This window comes from Armigeres subalbatus, chromosome 2 (assembly GCF_024139115.2).
Source record: "Armigeres subalbatus isolate Guangzhou_Male chromosome 2, GZ_Asu_2, whole genome shotgun sequence".
Lineage (NCBI taxonomy): Eukaryota > Metazoa > Arthropoda > Insecta > Diptera > Culicidae > Armigeres > Armigeres subalbatus.
In genome coordinates this window covers 13,050,075-13,070,477 of record NC_085140.1, presented here as the reverse complement: position 1 = coordinate 13,070,477, position 20,403 = coordinate 13,050,075, and the positions used below count along the sequence as shown (strand labels likewise).

At 38.6% G+C, this 20,403-nt stretch overlaps 1 protein-coding gene across 6 annotated transcripts in view; it reads right to left on the bottom strand.

The window, feature by feature from the left end:
• Nucleotides 1–20,403, bottom strand: part of LOC134217767 (uncharacterized) — a 566,229-nt gene that overhangs the window by 294,821 nt on the left and 251,005 nt on the right. The gene's annotated exons all lie outside the window — the stretch shown is intronic.

Here is a 20,403-nt window from a genome sequence, read left to right as displayed (position 1 = left end):
TTCGTAGTTCTTACTCACGAGCAGATGATGTCCACTCACATAAATTTTCGTCGAAAAAAACTTCCAGTGCCGCTCTAAGGAAGTTTCGTCAGTGACGCTGTTCTGTCAGAAATATTAATTGGTACCGTCAATTGGGGGGAAGATGATCATTTTTAAGACAAAACATGCAATAACAATGTGTGTTTACATTTTAAATCGAAACAAATATTTTCAAAACATGTACTGCTATACGTTGCAATAATCAACAACTTTAGTTTTCTGAAATGCGTTCGCATTTATTAAAATAAATTAAATTATCACACATTTTTTGTGTAATCTGGTTTGGGGTGAAGTTGATCAAGACAGCTGTACTAAAATCATTATGACCTAGTAGTCAAAATACACTAGGTTATTTGTATAAATGTTGAATTTACTACGTAAAGAAGTCTTCGAAGTCAATATTTGAAACGAAAACAGCGCCATTTATGACTATCTCTCTCTTTCTTCCACAACATACATTTTCATGATTATAATCGAAAAACTCGGATTTCTACCTAGCGGTAACATTACTTGAACGGAGAATATTGTTGACTACCGTTTCATAAAAAAAAAATGGCACTTTTGACTGACACATCAAATGATCATCTTCACCTCAATGATCCCCCAGTTGACGGTACTTGGTTTGTTCGTTTTGCTTTCAAGTAATTCTATTCTACACTGCCCACAATTACATATGTGTCCCATATGAATAGGAAATCAAGCAAAAATCTGATTGATATGCGATTGTAGGCAGTACAGATTTACTGTAGTTGGTAGTAGACTTCATTTGCAATCAAAAATTGTCGAGTTGTTGTTTCGGCATTAGTTTTGTGTTGTCTATTATTTGATAATTATATCTATGGTCTTACCGCGTACAAGTGTTAAACCACCGCGTATCAGAAGATGATACTCATGTTGAGCTTTTTTCCTGAAAATCGGCAATGTTTGAGACAACATGTGTTTTACCAATTTTTCCTCAAAAATCCCAACAACAGAGTCGTTTTAACTCAACCACAGTGTTTAGATCGGGTTTCGAACAGTTTTCAATGGTCTTAAAGCGCTTGGAGGATTATTTGAAACGCCACCTACCATACGAGATAGTAAATACTAAGTTACTTAGCCAAGACTCGGGAGTGATTTGATTATAATTCTGGCGTGTTTTTGTGTCTGTAAATAAAATGATGTTTGCAATAACTCAGTAAGGAGTAATTTGCGAACCCATCTTCGCATACAATTTTTGGCTGTAAATGAGGTCTACTCTATCACCTCCTGTCGGAAGTGACACTAATTATCAGTAACCTTGTATAAATTACTCCTTTTACAAAGTGAATCAAGCTAAATCAGTGAATATAAAAAAACTCAATTGGCCGAAAGCCGTTTGACCGTATGCCAATTGGCCGAATAACATGTTTGGCCAAAAGTCATCCAGCCGAGTTCCATTTGATCGAACTGTACGTTTGACCGAAACAGTTATTTCGCCGAAAGCGACAGACATACGGTCACCAGTTCGACCGGTTTGGCCGAATAGGTCATTTGGCGGAAAATGCCGTTTGGTTGAAAATGTCATTTGGGCGAATAGGTCATAAGGCCAAAGACCACTTAAGACGTAACTGTTGAGCTTTTAACTATTTTTATTCCACGCTTTCCCGCACACAAGGACAAGGAGTTAAAATCCGTTTGTTTATTTTAGTTACTGCTATTATCTTTGTCCGGTTGAGCAGATATAAGTCATTTATACCGAATAAGAATCCGCACGTGGAACTGCTGAAGAATTCAATACTTAGCCTAGCAGTTTAAAGCACTTTTACAGTACTACAAACCGTGTTTATGTGCTAAAAGCTGGGTGACCGATTCCACATTCAGTACGATTCAAAGCTTCTTCCGGCCCCATCATTTGGAGAATTGACACAACTTCTCTCAAGGTTGCTCGCGCCAACATTGTATAGCGTTAGTCGCTGTGCTCCATCGACCGTTTAAAGCCGATCGATGCTCTGTGTCATGACAAACAAAAAAACTCAGGAATTAAAAAATCTTCCGTCTCAAAGAACTGAGGCTTCCAAGAATGACTTCAGTCATGATGAGTACCTGGATCAACGAAATCGGTTCCAGTTGGATGCAGTGTCCAGTTTAAGAATGATCAGGACCGCCAGCAAAATGTTCAGCATCAGCATAAACCTAATTGGCGGTATCTGCTTGTCCAATTCGACATCAAAGGAGGAAATTCATTTTCAGAGTCGTTTACGTTTTATGTTCCACGATTGATTCGGAACACTTTAGGCGATGTTTTGATTTAAATAACATTTGGCAAGTTTCCAAATCACCAGTTACTCGAAGTTGTACCCAGCAAACACACCGTCTTAATTAGCCTTTTATAAGGCCGATAATGTTGTTTGGTTATATGGCCGAACATGCTGTTTAGCCAAAACGACCATTTCGCCGGAAATATCATTTAGACCAAATTGCCATTTGATCAAACGCGTTATATGGCCGAAAATGTGCAGTGAGAAGCGAGAAATAAAAAGTCCAGAAATCATTGTTTTTCATGTCCCAATTCTCACTTTGAGAGACATCCAATCCAGCCACTTTGTGACCTATTGACCAAATGACTTTTCCGGCCATATGACCCGTTCAGCCAAATGATATTCCAGCCAAATGGCTCTTTCGGTTTCAGCCTAGTGACCTTCGGATAAATAACTTTCAGCCAAACGGCCCTTTCCCATAAAAAGCAATGTACATTGAGGACGGGTTCTACGGAGTAATGACGGCTTTTATTGATAATGGTCCCTAGCGTCCCTAATGCCCTAACTACGGCCTACCATTGACAAAATACTCACAGTTAGTGTATGGTGTAAGTGTAGGGCCCTGATGTCGCCGCCGCCTGGTATGCTTCTGTGGATCCGTTCGTGGACAGTCGTGGCACCGGAGACGCAGTCGTCCGGCCGCCGGGCCGGAATGTTGTTTGAGAGTTATTACCGTCGCGTTCGCGTCCGAAAGTGGATGCTCCGAGTACGCTTTCACGTTTTGGTAGGGCGTCGGCCGCCTGGCCGGAATTGTCCTTGAAGGATGTCGCCGCCACATTCGAGTCCGGAACTCTCACCTTCCACAGAACCGGAGTTCTTCACCGGTTATTCCGGGACACTCACCAGCTATGGTGGTGATTTTAGGTCCACTTATGCTCGTCACTATCTTTAGACGCTTGACACTACTTTTAGTGAACTTTAAAATCTGTTTTCTGTTAACTTTTGTGGACGTGTTGCTCTTAACGTGGTTGTTCAGAATCTGCCAAGTAGGAGAGAGCTAGACCATCTCGGAACCGGGGAAAAGGCTTTTTTCGTCGGGACCAGTGGAAAACGGTTTCGCCCACATACAACGGCTACCAAGCTCCGACAGCGAAAAGGGTGTTTTTGTAGAAGTGTAGTGTTAAATGACTGTGGATACAAATTCTGTTTTGTGTTTTGTGCATTATTTTAATTTGACCGTTGTGTCGTCCTTCTTTCTAGCTTTAAATAATTTTGCATGATTTTTATTCAATTGCATGATTTAGTTTATAAACAATATTTATTAATATCACTTTCAGTTTAGTAATATATGGTTTCAGATTGACCCTAGTAGCTAGCTAAATTTTCATCGTATTTTACCGGATTTTCCTCCTAATTATTATTTGTGGTTGGATTTTCTTGAGAAGAGAGTGAACATCGCTTAATTATTGAGAAGCTTAATTTTGCCAATCACTATTAGAAATCAGTAAATTTACTAATATCGTAGGTGCATCGCAAGCACAGACATCAAAATTGTGCGACTTACGGGCTGGCCTTTAATCCTCAATTCAATCGGAGAGCGGACACGAGGGTCGCTAAGCAGATATCGCAAGGACTCTACGACACTACCCATAATTCCATTACCCATAATGCCATTACCCCGAACGCCACAACCCCGAATGAGTCACTACCCCGAATGCTATTACCCCTAATGGGACACTACCCCGAATGAGCCAGAACCCCGAAATAGTCATTATTTCAAGTTTATACTTCATTTTAATGAAAAAAATGTTACTCAATAAAAGTTTATTCATAATTCATATGAATGACCAATAATTGGAGCTGTAAAAGTGGATGAGTGAGTAAGAGTGGTTAAGTGAGTAAGAGTGGGTGAATGAATGAGAGTGGGTGAATGTGTAATAATTAGTGAGACAGAGGAAGTAAGTGAGTAAGGAAAAGATATTTTAGTTTCAAGATAAAGATTGTCGCTTCGGTTCCCTTTGTTCTGCTGTCCGAAACATGTGTGGTACTAAACTGTCAAATCATATGTTTTTTTCCTTCATTGACATTTAGATCCCCTTTCCTCGCCGGCAAAAGATGTTCCAAACAACGACGACATCTCCTCTGTCTGCCTTATACCAGACAAACCCGTCCATTTAAAGAAGGCATCATCTCCCCTGACGGGTATACCCCGTTAGGCATAAGTACGTTAGGCATAAAGACGTTAGGCATAAGTACGTTAGGCATAATGGACGTTAGCCATAACGGACGTTAGACATAATGTACGTTTGGCATAATGGACGTTAGGCATAAAATGACCCAAAGAACAGCCTATGACATAAAGAAGGCAGAATTATGCCAAACGTCCATTATGCCTAACGTACATTATGCCTATCGTCCGTTATGCCAAACGTCCATTATGCCTTATGTCCTTATGCCTAACGTAGTTATGCCTAACGTCGCGGACCCTCCCCTGACTGCCTTATACCGGGCAAACGCGTTTATTTATAAAAGAAAGGTCATATTTACCATGTATGCCTTATACCGGGCAAACACGTCCATTTGAAGAAGGCATCATCTTCTCTGTCTGCCTTATATCGGGCAAACGGGTCCATTTAAAGAAGGCATCATCTCCTCTGTCTGTATTATGCCGGGCAAACGCGTTCATTTAAACAAGGCATAATTTCCTCTGTGTGCCTTATACCGGACAAACACGACCATTTAAAGAAGGCATCATCTCCTCTGCCTGTCTTATACCGAGCAAACACGTCCATTTAACGAAGGCATTATCTCCCCTGTATGCCTTATACCGGGCAAACTCGTTCATTTAAACAAGGCATCATCTCCTTTGTTCGCCTTATACCGGGAAAACGCGTTCTATTGGAAAAAAGGATCTCTTACTCCATTTCGTAGAATAGTACTTTTCCAGGTCATAATGACAGGAATGACAATTAAAGATATATCAAAACTGTTGGTTAAATTGATTGGTTAAAAACTGTTGTGATTCATCGATATCTGTTGGTGTTAAACATAATAATAGAATTATAGATTCTAAATGTTTTCGGGGTAATTGCCTTTCGGGGTAATGGATTTCGGGGTAGTGTCCCATTCGGGGTGATGGTTTTCAGGGTACTGTCCCATTCGGGGTAGTGGCCTTCGGGGTAATGGCATTCGGGGTACTGGCATTCGGGGTAGTGGGGTGGAGCCATCGCAAGATGACGCCGGTGGCAGCTGTCCTAGCGGAATGATAATCATCGATTAGCCGTCGCCGACAGTGTAGCACTCAGTAAAAAGTAAATTATCGAGTGGTCGTCGAAGACAGCAGCAACAATCAAATGAAATTAGCACGGAATGTTACAACCATCGTTTGATTGTGATTAGAAAGGCGCATTGTGAAAATCCTTGTTTGGACCACTATTATATACAAGAGAAAGCTAAAGGATTTTTTTCCTTCTACTTTTTCATGGAAATATTCGTCTAAGATTGGCATTTTTTCAAATGTCAGAATTTCAATTTTATGGTTTAATTTTTTCATGTATCATTGTAAGTAACACCGATTTACTCTTTCTTTGAAAAATAAAACCTTTGCATTGTATCTTAGAGATTGTATACAAAATATAATAATCATCGAGGATGTACGCAAGTTTGAATTAAGAGTAAAACCAGTCAACTGTCAAAAAATTGAAACTGATATAACGCTCAGTTCTATTTTCTGCAGATTTGAACACGAATGAATCACGAGATTCAAATACAGGCATACCTCGATAGTGCGTACCCTTGATTGTACGTAGCTTTACCTCGATAGTACGTACACAATTTTTTTTTTTCGTTCAATTTTCTGTACGACTTTAGTTAAAATTTGAATATGTTTTGATCATGGCACATGCATGGGGTCCTTCATATGCTACGCAATAATCATTATTGTAATAACGAATTTATTAGAAAAACTTTAAAAATGCAGTTTGTCATAAATGTTAAGTAAAGTCTTACGCAAAGATGTTATCGATCATTAAGTAATCTGCGTTCGATCATTTAGTAGTTTGTCAATAACTCATTCCAGAGGCTAAATTTCAAAATGTGTTGTATGGTGGACTTCTAGTGCAAAGGTTTATCTACAACTCTTCTTAACAGGCCGATGTTCGAAGTCCACTATTAAAGGAGTTACGGTGCTGGTTGCTATACTCATACTAAATGATAACAAAATATGCAATCATTTAGTCTAAGTTACTGCTACTAGCGATATAGCTCCGTTATTAGTGAAATTCAAACAACGAACTGTTAGGGAGAGTTGTAGATAAACCTTTGCACTAGAAGTCCACCATATAACACATTTTGAAATTTAGCCTCTGGAATGAGTTATTGACAAACTACTAAATGATCGAAGGCAGATTACTAAATGATCGATAACATCCTTGGTCTTACGTAACACAAATTATACTATCACTTTGAACAACTCAAGGAACATCTGAAACAGCTGATTACATATTCAGTTTTTACAGTAAGTTTAGTTCCAATCTATGCACTTATCGATGACAAATTTTTTATTGAGGAAAAAAAATAGCAGCGTTACTAATATGAGGATAAATTTATTTTTGAAAAGTTATTTTTATTTTATATATTTTGTTATTTTTTCAGTTACTTATTCATTTGATATAATAGTTATGGTCTATTCCCAGGAGTTCATTCAAAAATTCATCCCAGGATTCCACTAGAGATTCAATCAGGAGTTCCTTCAAAGATTCCTTTAAGATGTCTTACTGGACGTCATCCTGGAACAGCAGCTTCTCCCAAGGGCTCTTTCTGGTATGCCTTAGAAGTCTGTTCGAATATTCCATACAGGATTTCACTTGATATTTAATCTAGACCTGTACGCCGAACAAAAAAATATCGGCAGGGGCTAATTAATTTCGGCAGCGGTGTAATAAGAAATAAGAAATGCATAAGAAATTCTCCGGAAGATTCTCGAGGAATACCTCATGAAGTTCTTACAAGAGTTCCTCTGGAAGCTCCCCCAGGAGTTCCTCTGGAAGTTCATCCAGGAATTCCTCCGTAAGCTCCTCCTGGCATTCTTCCGTAAGTTTCTCCAGAAATTCCTCCGGAAGTTCCTCAAGGAATTCCTACGGAAGTTACTCCAGGAATTCATCCGGAAGTTCCTCCAGGAATTCTTCCGGAGGCTCCTCCAGAAATTCTTCCGGAAGTTCCACCAATAATTTCTCCGGATGTTCCTCCAAAAATTTTACTACGACTCATAGGATTGCGCTAGTCAAATTGCTCCAGATTTTTTTCCGTGGATACTTTAAAAAATTCCTCCAAACATCCATCTTGAATTATTGCCAAGTAGTTCTCCGTTAATTCTTTCAAATATACCCATAAATTCCTCTATTTCTTTGGTGATTTCTTTAGCAATTCACTTAGAAATTCCCTTAGAAATATTTACGTCTCCTTGCCCCAGAAAATCATTCTGAAATTCCCATGTAACTCCTCCTGACATTCTCGCTGGAGATGCTCCAGAAATTTCACCAAGATTTCATTATTGATTACTTCGAGGTCTTTCCAAAAATTCCCAACTAGCTAACGTGGAAGCCCTTGAGAAGCCATCGAGAAAGTAAGTGCAGTGCGTGTTTCAGTCGTCGCGAAAATGATAAAATATCTTAAGTGGTGGAATTCAATGGGATTGTACAAACTCGTCTTATGACAAGTGATCTATTTGGTGTTCGCTAAATCAATTGTTATGCGTTTGGTAGTGTTTCTGCTCGGTGTACAGGTAGTTAACCCTCTACAACCCAAATTTTTGTTTTCGCTCAAAATCACTATTTTGCTTTCTAAAATCGATCTAAACACGGTTTGGGCATTAACAATTTTTTTTCTCGATTTTATCAATTTCATACTTTGATTTTTTAGAATTTTGTTTTGCAAGTTGCAAGTTTATTTATTAAAAATCTTTTATGATTTTTCAAGATGTTTAGTGTTTGAAAATTCCTATTCAATGTTGACTTATTGCCATTTTTTTAATTTCCAGAGTTTTTTTTTTAATTTTCCGTGTAACGAGTTGGATAAATATTTTAGAGTGCAACATTCATCTCTATAACCTTCTATTGAATAAGGTTAGTTGTAGAAAAATACTGAGCTGCATATATTTCACTCTTCAAATGTATAAGAGCAAAAACACGGAGGAACAAAATATTACTCAATTTCCAATATTTTTTTATTTAGAAATGTGTAGAGCTTTGAATATTTATTTCAAACCATATTTAAACATACATTGAGGTTTATATTATTGATCAACATCAAAAACTTTTCAAAATCCGATCAATTGAAAATTACAAAAAATAATCAAAATACTCCGTCTGAAGGCGTTCTTGAGCATTACAGGGTTAATTTGTTCTGCTTTGTGCGGGCGAATCATGATTAGTTAAAATCATTGTGTTAAATAAATGGCACGGTCGTATCGCTTATTAGAGTGAATCCAGATCCAACAATGCCTACCGACTAACTGATAATCTTCCCTGTAGTTTTTGTGAAGACGCAGAGTGGTGGTTAAGACGGTTAAGTGGTGGAATTCAATGGGATTGTACAAACTCGTCTTATGACAAGTGAAGACGCAGAGGTAAACTCGGTCTTTAAATAACGAAAAGCACCAACTAATATTGCTTCCTTCTTCCTAACTGACTACAAGGACGTGGCCGGCGCCGTTATTGATAATTTGAATATTTGAGTCACTGAAACTTGAGCACTGTGAATGCTTGAACAATCTTAGCCAATCATTCAGTTGATTATTTGTGCAATTTTTCTGATTCTGGTCAATCACGGAGTAGCAACCATAGATATGTGTAACCAGTCAAAGCTAAACTAAGTTAAGTAGCTAAAGTGGAAGCCTTCGTGAGTCAAGAGTTCTCCCGGAAAATTGTTCAAGGATTTTTTTTCGGGAATTCTCCCGGAAATTTCTTGAGAAATTCGTCTGTAAATTCATCTGCATATTTCTCTAGATATTCTTCCTAAAATTTTGACAAAGTTCTTTCGGAGTACCTCCAAGAATTCCCCTTTAAATTCCTCTGGAATTTATTTATAGAATTCTCCCGAAAGATTCTGCTGGAATTATCAAGGTTTTTGTGGGTATTCGCCTTAAATTTCTACGAAAAATCATCTAAAAAGCCCTTCAGGATTTCCCGAAAATAACTTCCAGCAATTCGCAGCAATGTCTTAAATCAATAACCTTGGCACTTCTAGAAACTCTCCCACTTTTTCTTCCAGTAATTCCTGCATGGATTCTCCCAAAACATCCGTCCAGAATTTCCCCGGAAATTATTTCAAGAACTCCTCAAGGAATTCCTCCACAAATCCCTTTATATGTCCCCCCAAAAATTTCTTCAAGATTTTTCCGGGAGCTGCTTTCGAAATTCCCACAGAAATTTCTCAAATTTTTTTTCAGAAAATTCCTCTAAAAATTACTCTGAAAAGTTCCTATTTCATGAAGAGTTTCGTAAGAAATTTTTTTCCTTAAGTAATTCCCGAAATAAATCGCGATGTAGTTCCTGGTTTGAGTCTCAGGAGGACTTTTTGAATAAATTCTCGATATATTTTCCGATGAATTTCCTGGAAAAATTCTCAGAGGGACTCCTAGAAGAGTATCTGAAACAAGGAGAAATTCTAAAATAAGAAGTTTTTTTTTCAAATTAAGTTCATAAAGAATTTCCAGAGAAAATTTTTTTTTGAATGACCAAATTTCAAATAAAGTTATGAAATAATTTCAGACTCTTATACCAAGGAGCCGTTCTAGAAGCTATTCTTTAGTTTACTGAAGATCGATTTCTACATTTTCAGAAAAACTCAAAGGTGCAGCCCAATCGGGTTGTACGCAAAGGTGACGTAGGACTACGTAGCTATTCGAAATTGATAGTATTTGCCATAATAATTTGTGTCGTTTTATTAACATTGAGCAAACTGCTCGGAGGCCAACTGAATCAAGAAGTCGAATAGTTGGATGGACTTTGAGTCTCTATCCGTGGAATTAACATGACTCTTTGGCCGCTGAAGCCACTCTACTGGCTTTCAGTCGGGGACATCAGAATCCTTACTTTGCCACGAACGCTTACATCGCGGGCGAAAACCAAACGCTGCATATAAATATATTTGCGTTTGGTTTCACGCCACTTCTGATTCTGCTTATTTCTCCTTTATTTCGGCCATTTTTGACGATGGTGTCCTCCAAAAAGGTCTTTATGCATACAAAAGAAGGTTGATACGACAATCCGATATGAACTTTCTTTAAAGTGCAAAACTCAATCGTTACTAGCAAATTTGAAAGCGCGGCGGAGGGAGATGATGCAATTAATTTGAACGGGCGGAATCACTAACAGCAACCAAGCTACCACGCAAACCCGATGCTGCCGAAACAATCCATTTTTGAAATTAACTCTTACTTTACATAAAATGCTGGTCCTGAGAAGAACTAATTTTCTTTTCCCAATGCGTCTTTCCAATAACTAACTGCATCCAAACGCTTGACAGCACCTTGATGCGTTGAAATTGTTCGGCCGCCGACCACCTTCGTGCTGCTGTGTCCGCTCCGCTGCATCGAATGTCGAACCGCTCTTTGTGGAATCCCGATCAAAATGGCTCGCGCGCGCCGAATAGCAGCTTTCTTGTATTTGATAAATTAATTCAGTTAGCCACACCCCTTTGTGATCTGTATGGGTGTAAATAAAATGTGCACTCATAACGAATAATGAAGGGGCGGGGCTAATGGAATTACTTCATCATTTCATCATTATCAAACACTATCTCTTGGCATCTGTCTGTCCAAGCGATGTTCACCGATGGGTGATTGCTGTAGAAAGTTTCCACTGAGGTGGCGTCTTCATTGATTTTATACGAAAGAAGGTTTGGTCCGACTATCCGAAATAAACTTTCTTCAAATAACAAAACTCAATCGTAAATAGCGAATTTTATAGCGCGTCGGAGGGAGACGATGCAGTAAATTTGATTGGATGGAATCACTAACAGCAACCAAGCTACCACGCCAAATCCGATGCCACCGAAACAGTCTATTTTCGCAATTAACTCTTTCTTTCCATAAAATGTTGGTCCTGAGAAGAACCAATTTTCTTTTCTCAATACGCCTTCTGTCCTATAACTAACTGCATCCAATCGCTTGTCGACACCTTGCGTTGCAACTGTCCGACCGCCACTTGATGATTTTTCGCTAAGCCTCCAAAAGTAGAAATAATTTTCAGCATTGCCACGCACTCCTTCGTGCTGCTGTGTCCACTCCGCTGCATCGAATGTCGAACGGCTCTCTTTAGAATCCCGATCAAAATGGCTCGCGCGCGCCGAACAGCAGCTTCCTTGTATTTAATAAATTAAGCTCGTTAGCTCCGGCCCTTTGTGAGCTGATATGGGTGTAGATATAATGTGCACTCATAACGATTAATGAAGGGGCGGGACTAATGGAATTACTTCATTAGATATAAGAAAGCTGTTTTTCGGCGCGCGCGAGCCATTTTGATCGGGATTCCGCAGACAACGGGCCGTTCGGAGGATGACAAATTCTAAGAATCCTATGTAATTTTCTCGCGAGATTCTGAATTTGGTTATGAGATGTTATTTATCTTAGATACGTATTGTTGCGAGAAATAACAGCAGAAATTTGACTCAAGGCGAAGTTTTTTCATATTACCAAGCATTATCTCTTGGCATGTGTCTGTCCGAGCGACGTTGCTGTAGAAAGTTTCCACTGAGGTGGCGTCTTCATTGATTTTATACAAAAGCCACCATTTTATACAAAAGAAGGTTGATCCGACTATCCGAAATAAACTTTCATCAAAGTGCAAAACTCAATCGTAAATAGCGAATTTTATAGCGCGCCGGAGGGAGATGATGTAGTGATTTTTATTGGACGGTATCACTAACAGCAACCAAGCTACCACGCCAAACCCGATGCCACCGAAACAGTCCATTTTCGCAATTAACTCTTTCTTTTCATAAAATGTTGGTCCTGAGAAGAACCAATTTTTCTTTTCCCAATTTTACAACTAACTGACACCACAATTTGTAATAAATTTCCAGCATCGGCACTGGCGGTGCGGGATCGCCACAATGCTATTTTTATGGTCAACCCTTTCTTCATATGAAATGCTGGTTCGTTGAGGTTGAATGCAGCAACACATCGAGCACCACCACCAATGCGATGGATTTCTTTTGAAAATGTTATAAGCGCCTCCGTGATCTGTGTCCGCTCCGCTGCGATCGCTTTGATGCGTCTGCTCTGCGTGGAACCTTGTTCAAACTGAGGATTAGATCCAAACCCGCAAGTGATTGATTTTTGATGTCTGTGTTAGTGATGCATGTACGTGATTGGTTGGTTGACCTGTTTCTGAACTGTTAATCAATTATCGATAATAAATAGTAAAAACCAGTATTTTCAAATAAATACAAAGAAGCGTTGACTCATCCTTGATCGAATGGTCCAAAAAAATTGAAAATCCATCGAGAAACGGCTTAGATATTAAAGTTCAAAGTCTATCATATTTTCGTGACGGTCCCCGATATTCGCAATTTTAAAGTGTACCCCAATATAGAAAACACAGACGTAGTCCTACGTCAAAAGTATCTTTATGTTTACCCCAAACTATACCCCATAGTGGCCATATTGCCAAACATGTTTTTCCACGTCGCACTTTTTGGTCAGAGATCAGCTCCACGCTAGTTGCAGATGTGATTAGATCACCAAACTTTATCGACAGACATTACATCAAGTCGTCGAGTTAAGTTGATCGGTATATGAATTTCCTATCAAAATATTTGAAGTGGACATACGGCCTCGGCTTGGCCTGATTTTCAACTCAGTATTCTAAGCATTTTCTCAGTTATTAATTGAAAGCTTTTCTTTGTTCGCCATTGCATGAGTATGTATCTTGTGTGGCAAGTACAATGGGTACATTCTGCCCAGGGTATCGGGAATGTTTCCAACCCAAAAACATCCTAGACCGGACCGAGAATCGAACTCGCCATCTTCGAATTGGCAATCCTACGCCTTTGCTCGCAACAGTGGCATAGCCAGAAAGTTGGCTTTTCTGAACATTTTTTTAGTTCGAGAAGGTTCGAAAAAAAATTTCTTCTAAAAAATTTTTCTCTGGGGGGGTTTTATGTCCAAAACCTTCCCATGGCTACGCCACTGGCTCGCAAGGCTACTGGAGACCCCATATAACTATATAACTACGATTCAAAAAATCTATAGGGGAAATCCATAAAATACGTTACGATAATGTAGTGATTTATGAAACATCCCCAATCGTCGCGTTTTGTAGTAACATGCATAATTATGTACGATGTCATCTTTAAAACATTACTCCTATAAATGTTACTTTCAAAAATGTCGCGTAATTTATGGATGTTCCGAAGCATTAAAATATAATATTTTGTAAATTTTTTACAGCTTCACATTTACAAAGACGATGATTTTGCCCAATGCTACATGTAGGCACTGTGGTATATGCGATCTGGAGGAAAAACCCGGGTCCTGTTGGTCCGTTGTGTGCTATATCAAATACAAATATGCTTAGAGTACAGAGCCTTTTATCAACATTTTGGCTGCTAGGTGGTTTTATAAACATTCTTCTACTTCTAAATAAACAAAAAAGCAAAACAAAAAATATAGTTTAGAATGTATTTTTGCTTCGATAGTACGTACACTAAAATAATGCAGGTGTACGTACACTGTAAACCCGACAATACTCTTTAAAGAGTAAAAATCACCCCTTTTTTGGCGATATATGGAACTGTCAAAATAATGGGTAATTATGTATTTTATATAATAAATATTTTATGCCCATTTTCAAGTTCCTCGCTGATACTCTTTAATGAGTGAAAAACAAAATATACTTTTCAAACAAACGAGTTGTTGATCGTATAGCATTACACCAAATTTGTTGTTTGAAATGTATTCTAAAATAACAAAATATACTTCCACACGTGCAGTTCCCCGCCGTGAATGGTAGGGCTGATTATTGAAAATGGCAATCAACGAGAACCAGGAGCTGGAGAAGCCTTCATGAAAATAGTAAGTTCCATGCTAAAAGCTCAGAACGTTTCCATGTTGATCTCACCTATCATTCCAGAAAAAAATACCATCAGAATCCGAGACTTCGACGAATAATTGATGCTGTTCATCATGAAGGGATACGAGGGATCAGGGCTGTGCAATGTCAGGATGCTCTTTGTACATTCATAGAAAATTTAAAATGATACTCTTTCTATATGGCCAACCATCATTGCACAAAGAGCGTCCAAGACAACCAAATGGAACGATGCTCGGGCTGATGAAGAACATGCGAAAATGTGTATCCCCGCTGCACAAGATATTGTGTTCTATGCTTTGCATTCATTTTCACACGATTAGCTTTATATGTGTGCACGGCCCAATGCCAATACAACTGCAAATTGATGGTGATGAGTATCTTTCCGAAGGCAAGTGAAATGATGGTTCGGTATCGTGCCACTCTTTTATATTTTGGAGAATGATGGAAGAAGCAAATCCGATCATTTCAATAGGCATGTCACAATAAACAGCTTTGTGCTACTATGATGGTTGAGGAGAGTGTGGAATGCAGAAGAATAAGCGTGTCTATATCAGGATGTTAAAAGGTGTTGATGGTGATGGTGCACAGCACTGCGAGGGATACAGCAGCTGTACTTCAGCCAGTTGGACTCATCCGGCATCAAAAAGAAGTCAGACTTTGCGAAGGTAATTACGATGCTCCTCACAATCTAAACCACCTCCAATAAATAACCCATTTTGCCGTAGGCCCCAAAACATTCCAGCGAGGATATCGTATTTACATAGCATGTACTCTGTAAGTGTTCCTGTCCTTGTTCCTGACGATCGGGAACACATACGTCAATTTCGGGAACGGTTTCAGAAGCAGCCGCCGTATCTATTATGTCCCTGCTTTGTTCACTTGTTTCCCGGCATCCGTTCGAGAGAGGGGCGAGAGGGGCGAGCAAAACACAAGTTGCAGTCATTTCTCTTCATATATTAACTCGCAAAATTCGCTTGATGTGTATCTATTGTATGATAATTGAATAAAGAATTATTTCACACATGCCTCGTAATTCCTTCACTTTTTCGATAAATATCCCTAATTTAATTAAAAACATTTTTTATCGATTAAGAGTGAAAAATACCCATTTTCCCGAAAATATTTGTTTCTGTAATGAGTAAAAAGTACTCCTGAATTTGACGTATAGGCCTTTTACTCATTAATGAGTAAACGCTGTTTACTCTTTTAATGAGTTGAACTATTTAACTTCATAATGGGCATTTTTTTACCCATTAAAGAGTACTTTGCTGGCACAGTGTACTATCAAGGTATGCTTGTATTTTTCAATTATATTGGTGTATGAATGCATCATTTTATCTACGGATTAATCCACTTTGCAATTACGGTGTCTTCCTTGGCAGCAACATAATAATTTCATTTAAGGCTGTTGCAAATATTTAATTTAAATTATGTCCTACTGGTCTTCGAAGGGTCCAGGTTGATAATGAAAAATAAATATTAAAATGAAAAAATCAAAAAGCTTCTCGAATTTGTTAAAGAATGTTTTGAAAATCCTCAAAATTATCCGATTGTTTTGCCCCCTCAAAATATTATTTTTGAGCAAAAAATCCGAGAGGGGAGGGGGAGACATAATTGTTTTTAAATATTTGTATCGGCCTAATTGAAAATTTGTAAAACACGAATGGAGCACTGCTGGGGGAAACAGCGAGTTTGTTCTGTTTTTCTCAAGATTCAAACTAGAATAGTGGTCGAAAATTTGGAATCAAACTGAATGACTACTCATTCCACTCTATAGCTTCAAATTATGTCCTTATTGCTTGTCATTGTCTTCAAAGCAAGCCATTATCAATCCTCAGCATTTTCATTTACTTGTTATAAAAGCAAACGGTTGAAGGATATTGAAAAAATCTAACTCGATTTAACAACTACAACAGAACTCGTTATCCGACGTTATATCATCCTCTCGAAGAATCATCCTTAAAAAAATATGCCACTCAAAGAGAGTGATTGTCAGAACGAAAAAAAAAAACTTGAACGAGAAAAAGTATAATTCAAATTCATCTTCAGTGCTGCGATTATCCACTCGTTAATCAGCCGGTTGCTCGTCTTCTTGATCATCGTCGGGCGAGTGTGGGGCGGAAAAGAAGACACAAACAATCTGATTACGTATACGTCGCATGGAAATCCCACCCCAGGACTTGGTTGGTGGTTGCTGATGACAAAGGCTGCAACGAGCAAAAAAAAAAGTTTAAATTGCCCAGGATCAGTTGCGATGAACTGATATGACGCAGCGCGCTGCAGATTATGGGCCATATTAATTTATTCCTCCTGAAAACTTTGGAACTTTCAGCGGCTGCACTCATTTGCTTCAAATGTCAAAACTTGTCTTATCTCGGGAGCCCAGGGTTTTGTCCGTCATTCAGCGTCGGTACTTGCTGTGACTTGAGAATGATGAAACATTTTTATTGTTGCATAAGAATCTGTTATTATGATACTCGTTTTTGATATGAGAGAAATATCATGAAGTTTTTTTCCTTGATTTTTTTTCTGCAAGAGCTGTTTAACTTCTTTCCCTAATTTATCTGCTCGCAAAATTAAAATTCGCTGAGCTGGCGAATAAAAACAGGACAATCTCTAATTTTACTGTTTTGACAGTCGATGGCGGTGCGTAACCGCAAACCACAATCGGAACCCTTGTTGGGAAACTTGTCCCAAACAGCAGCAGCTGGCGAACAGTTGTGAATCGCATCCAACTACACGCCCAATATATTCCGGAAGATTTGACGAGGGTTCAGTCCGGGCTACCAACGACAACAGTTCATCTATTATTTCGGCCCATTTTATTTCCACAATCAGCCGCTGCCAGGCAGTCAATGTTGACGAATAGCCCTCTATTGTTTCTGATATTGATGAGGGTCGGCCGGTGCGCCTTGGGTGGCTTCATTCAGTTAGCCTCTGTGTGGCGACCAACCGGCAACGCATCGAAGAGTGATTGATTATAATTTCGAGAATAGCATTGGGAACGGTAGATCGATTAAATCGAAATGATTCACTGCCTTAACGATAAAAACCTTGAAAATTTAAGAAACGAACAAAATTTTGAAATTCAGATATACTTAAACCAAACATTTGTTATTAGTAGTACACTTATCGTATAAAGCATACATTTTATTAATTTGACTACATTCAATTGCAACTAGATACGGAAGCGGTATGTTTTCCCGACAAACTTTTCAACACCCCTTCAAACCAATATGTAAAAATCGATCTATTCAAGTAAATCGATTACAAAACGTCCAGTGCTTGTTTTGAAGACTTTTTGAGTCATCTTTGTCGGCGTCATCCTCATTGGTCCAAAAGCGACAAAGCCATGGGCAAATCGATTAAATTTCGAACCCTTTTCGGTTGCGACCATTGATTGGGACGATGGGGAATTTGTAAAAAAAAACTGCCAACCAAGCAGGTTCGCAGATGCCAACGCAATGAAATAAATTGCATGAACGGAAAAATAATTAGAGAAGGAGGATTTTTTCCCTTTGTTTCGCAGTTGAGTTTGATTGGATCAACCGAAAGTGGCACGTGTCATGGACTACCGTGGCACTGTAGGTGATAATACCAATTAATTAGAATGAAAATTATCATCAAAGTGTGATTAATTAATGCGTGCTTACATGACAGTTAAATAATTTATTGAATGCTTCTAGTGCACGTTTCGGTGCCACTCGGAGATGGTCGAAAACAGTCTGTGGATTTGCATAAAAAATTTGATCAAATTTTAACGATTTTTGTGGTGAGTTCAATTATGCGTAGTAAATTATACCAACACTATTTTTTTAAACAATTATTTATTTGGAAGGCTCATTTGCCGTTAATTAGCAGCGTCTTTGCCAAAAACAGTCAAGAAAAAACATCCGATGGATTGTTCGTACTACCAGTGTCACTGCGAAACAATATCAACATTGACATCACCTGGTAGCAGATTCGAGAATAACGTAATGCAAAGAATACTCAGTTTGCCAACTATTTCCAAGTACCCGAGATTTCCTATTAATTTATAATCCGCAATTAATAGGCATAAAATAAAAGCCCAGAACAGATTTTACGCGCTCAATTTGCTCACCTGAATAGTACCCATTAAAAATCTGTTTCACGCACTACCAACCCCGGATCAATTATTTCCAATAGAAAACAGCGTCACGCAAACGTCCGTTTATCGCCTCATTTAGCCGCAAGCAACCCGGGCCAATTAGTGCTATCAAATGCCCATCAATTACCTATCGCCAGCTATCAAACAAACGATCAGTGCGAGGTTCTTAAAAATAATTCCTCATCCCATAGCACTAGGCTCGTCAAGCGGTTATCACTCTCCACACCTGACCGGCCTCCCTCAGCCACATTCACCACATCCCGGAAACAGTTGATTCGTCCCTACTCGGTGCCTTCACAGGAATCTGGCAAAGTTTGCACTAAGCTGTGATCATCCCAATCATGGTCCGGTCACTCGACTCTTCACTCAATGAGACACTAAGCAGCAATAACGACGACGACAGCCATTCACGTTCGACGCAATGGTGACGCCACTGCAATGACATTTTCTCGTCATCGGATCGATAGCGCGCCGGGTTTTGTTCCCCGCCCCGGCGCGACCCACCGACAGTGCCTTCATCGTGCGGAACGTAGGTATTTATTCGCATTCAAATAAATTTCAAAATATTATGATTGTCTGCATTTTATTGCGGATCCAGTTCGACGTCGCCAAATTGGTTTGGAATGAATTGGATTCCATCGAATGGTTTGTCGTTGTTTTTTGGGAATTCTATGAAGAGGAACGACACACAATGCAATTTGATTTTACGTCTATCCCATTATGGTTTTGTCATATAATAGGGTAATAATACGGCAGCGATGAGTTGGAGAGGTTGAATATGTTCTACGCACGCAAATAAATATACGTAAGGCAAAAAATTTCAACAAACTTTAACCAATCGGTTTCATATTTACAAAAGACAAGATATTGATTCTGCTAAATAATTGTTTTCCCGTATACCTATTATGGTAGTTCGCCAAATGTTGAACGGCTAATTTCTTCGCCTATTGTTGAACGCACGTGCATTTCTTATAGTCTTATTAAACTCTGTTATTAAAAAAATCTTTATTTATGATAAAGACGAAGGTTAAGTTGTTTGGTGTGTTATTTTACATGTGTAGTTGAATTCCTGAAGCTAATATTCCATTGTGATTTGTTTCCCGAATAATAGAGGCATTTTTAAATAAAATGTATGAAATGAATGAATGAAAATTCAAACTTTTTTTACATGACATATACAAAATTTAGAGGCTTTCATTAAGCCGTTTTTGAGCCAGATTTTTTTTTTTATTTCAAGTGTTTTGCTTATATATGCATGAAATGGCCATGCGTCTCCATCACTTCTAAATGGCTGTTGGTGTTAGCACCAGTCAGTGCCGTGAGATCTCAATGCAATGTTAAGTAAACTTTTTGACCCGAATGTGAACTTAACCTACGTGGATATCAATTTAATATCGAGATGTCGATTGAACAACCCGATCAATTGACAGCAGCAAACGCATTCATGCGATTGACTTTTAGCGCATATCATGTCAGTTTGAAAATTTGCCGTGTATCAATTTATGGAGTAATCTTTCCTCAAATGGCACAAATATCAATTCGGCTTCAATAATTAATTTTTTCGACAATCAGTCATTTGACTGCAAAGTGGCTAAGATCATGTTTTTAGCGCATTTATTTATTAGTACCTTTTTAGCGTAATTAGCGTATTAGCGTAATGGCGTCTTCGAATTATTTTTTTCCACTTTACAACATGAAAGGTATATGTCTTCGCGAGAGTTGTAGCAAAAGTTCTCTTGAAAAACACCACTTGAAAGACACCAAGTTCGTAATTTCATTACTTTTGGAGATTTATTGCATTTCATGCCAACAAGTTTTTAACATGTTCGATGTATAACAATAGGGCTGCGAAATGGTGAGTTGACATCCGGGAAGGGGCGCCTAACATAGCTCTGGTCCTCACAAGTTCCAATACTCACGC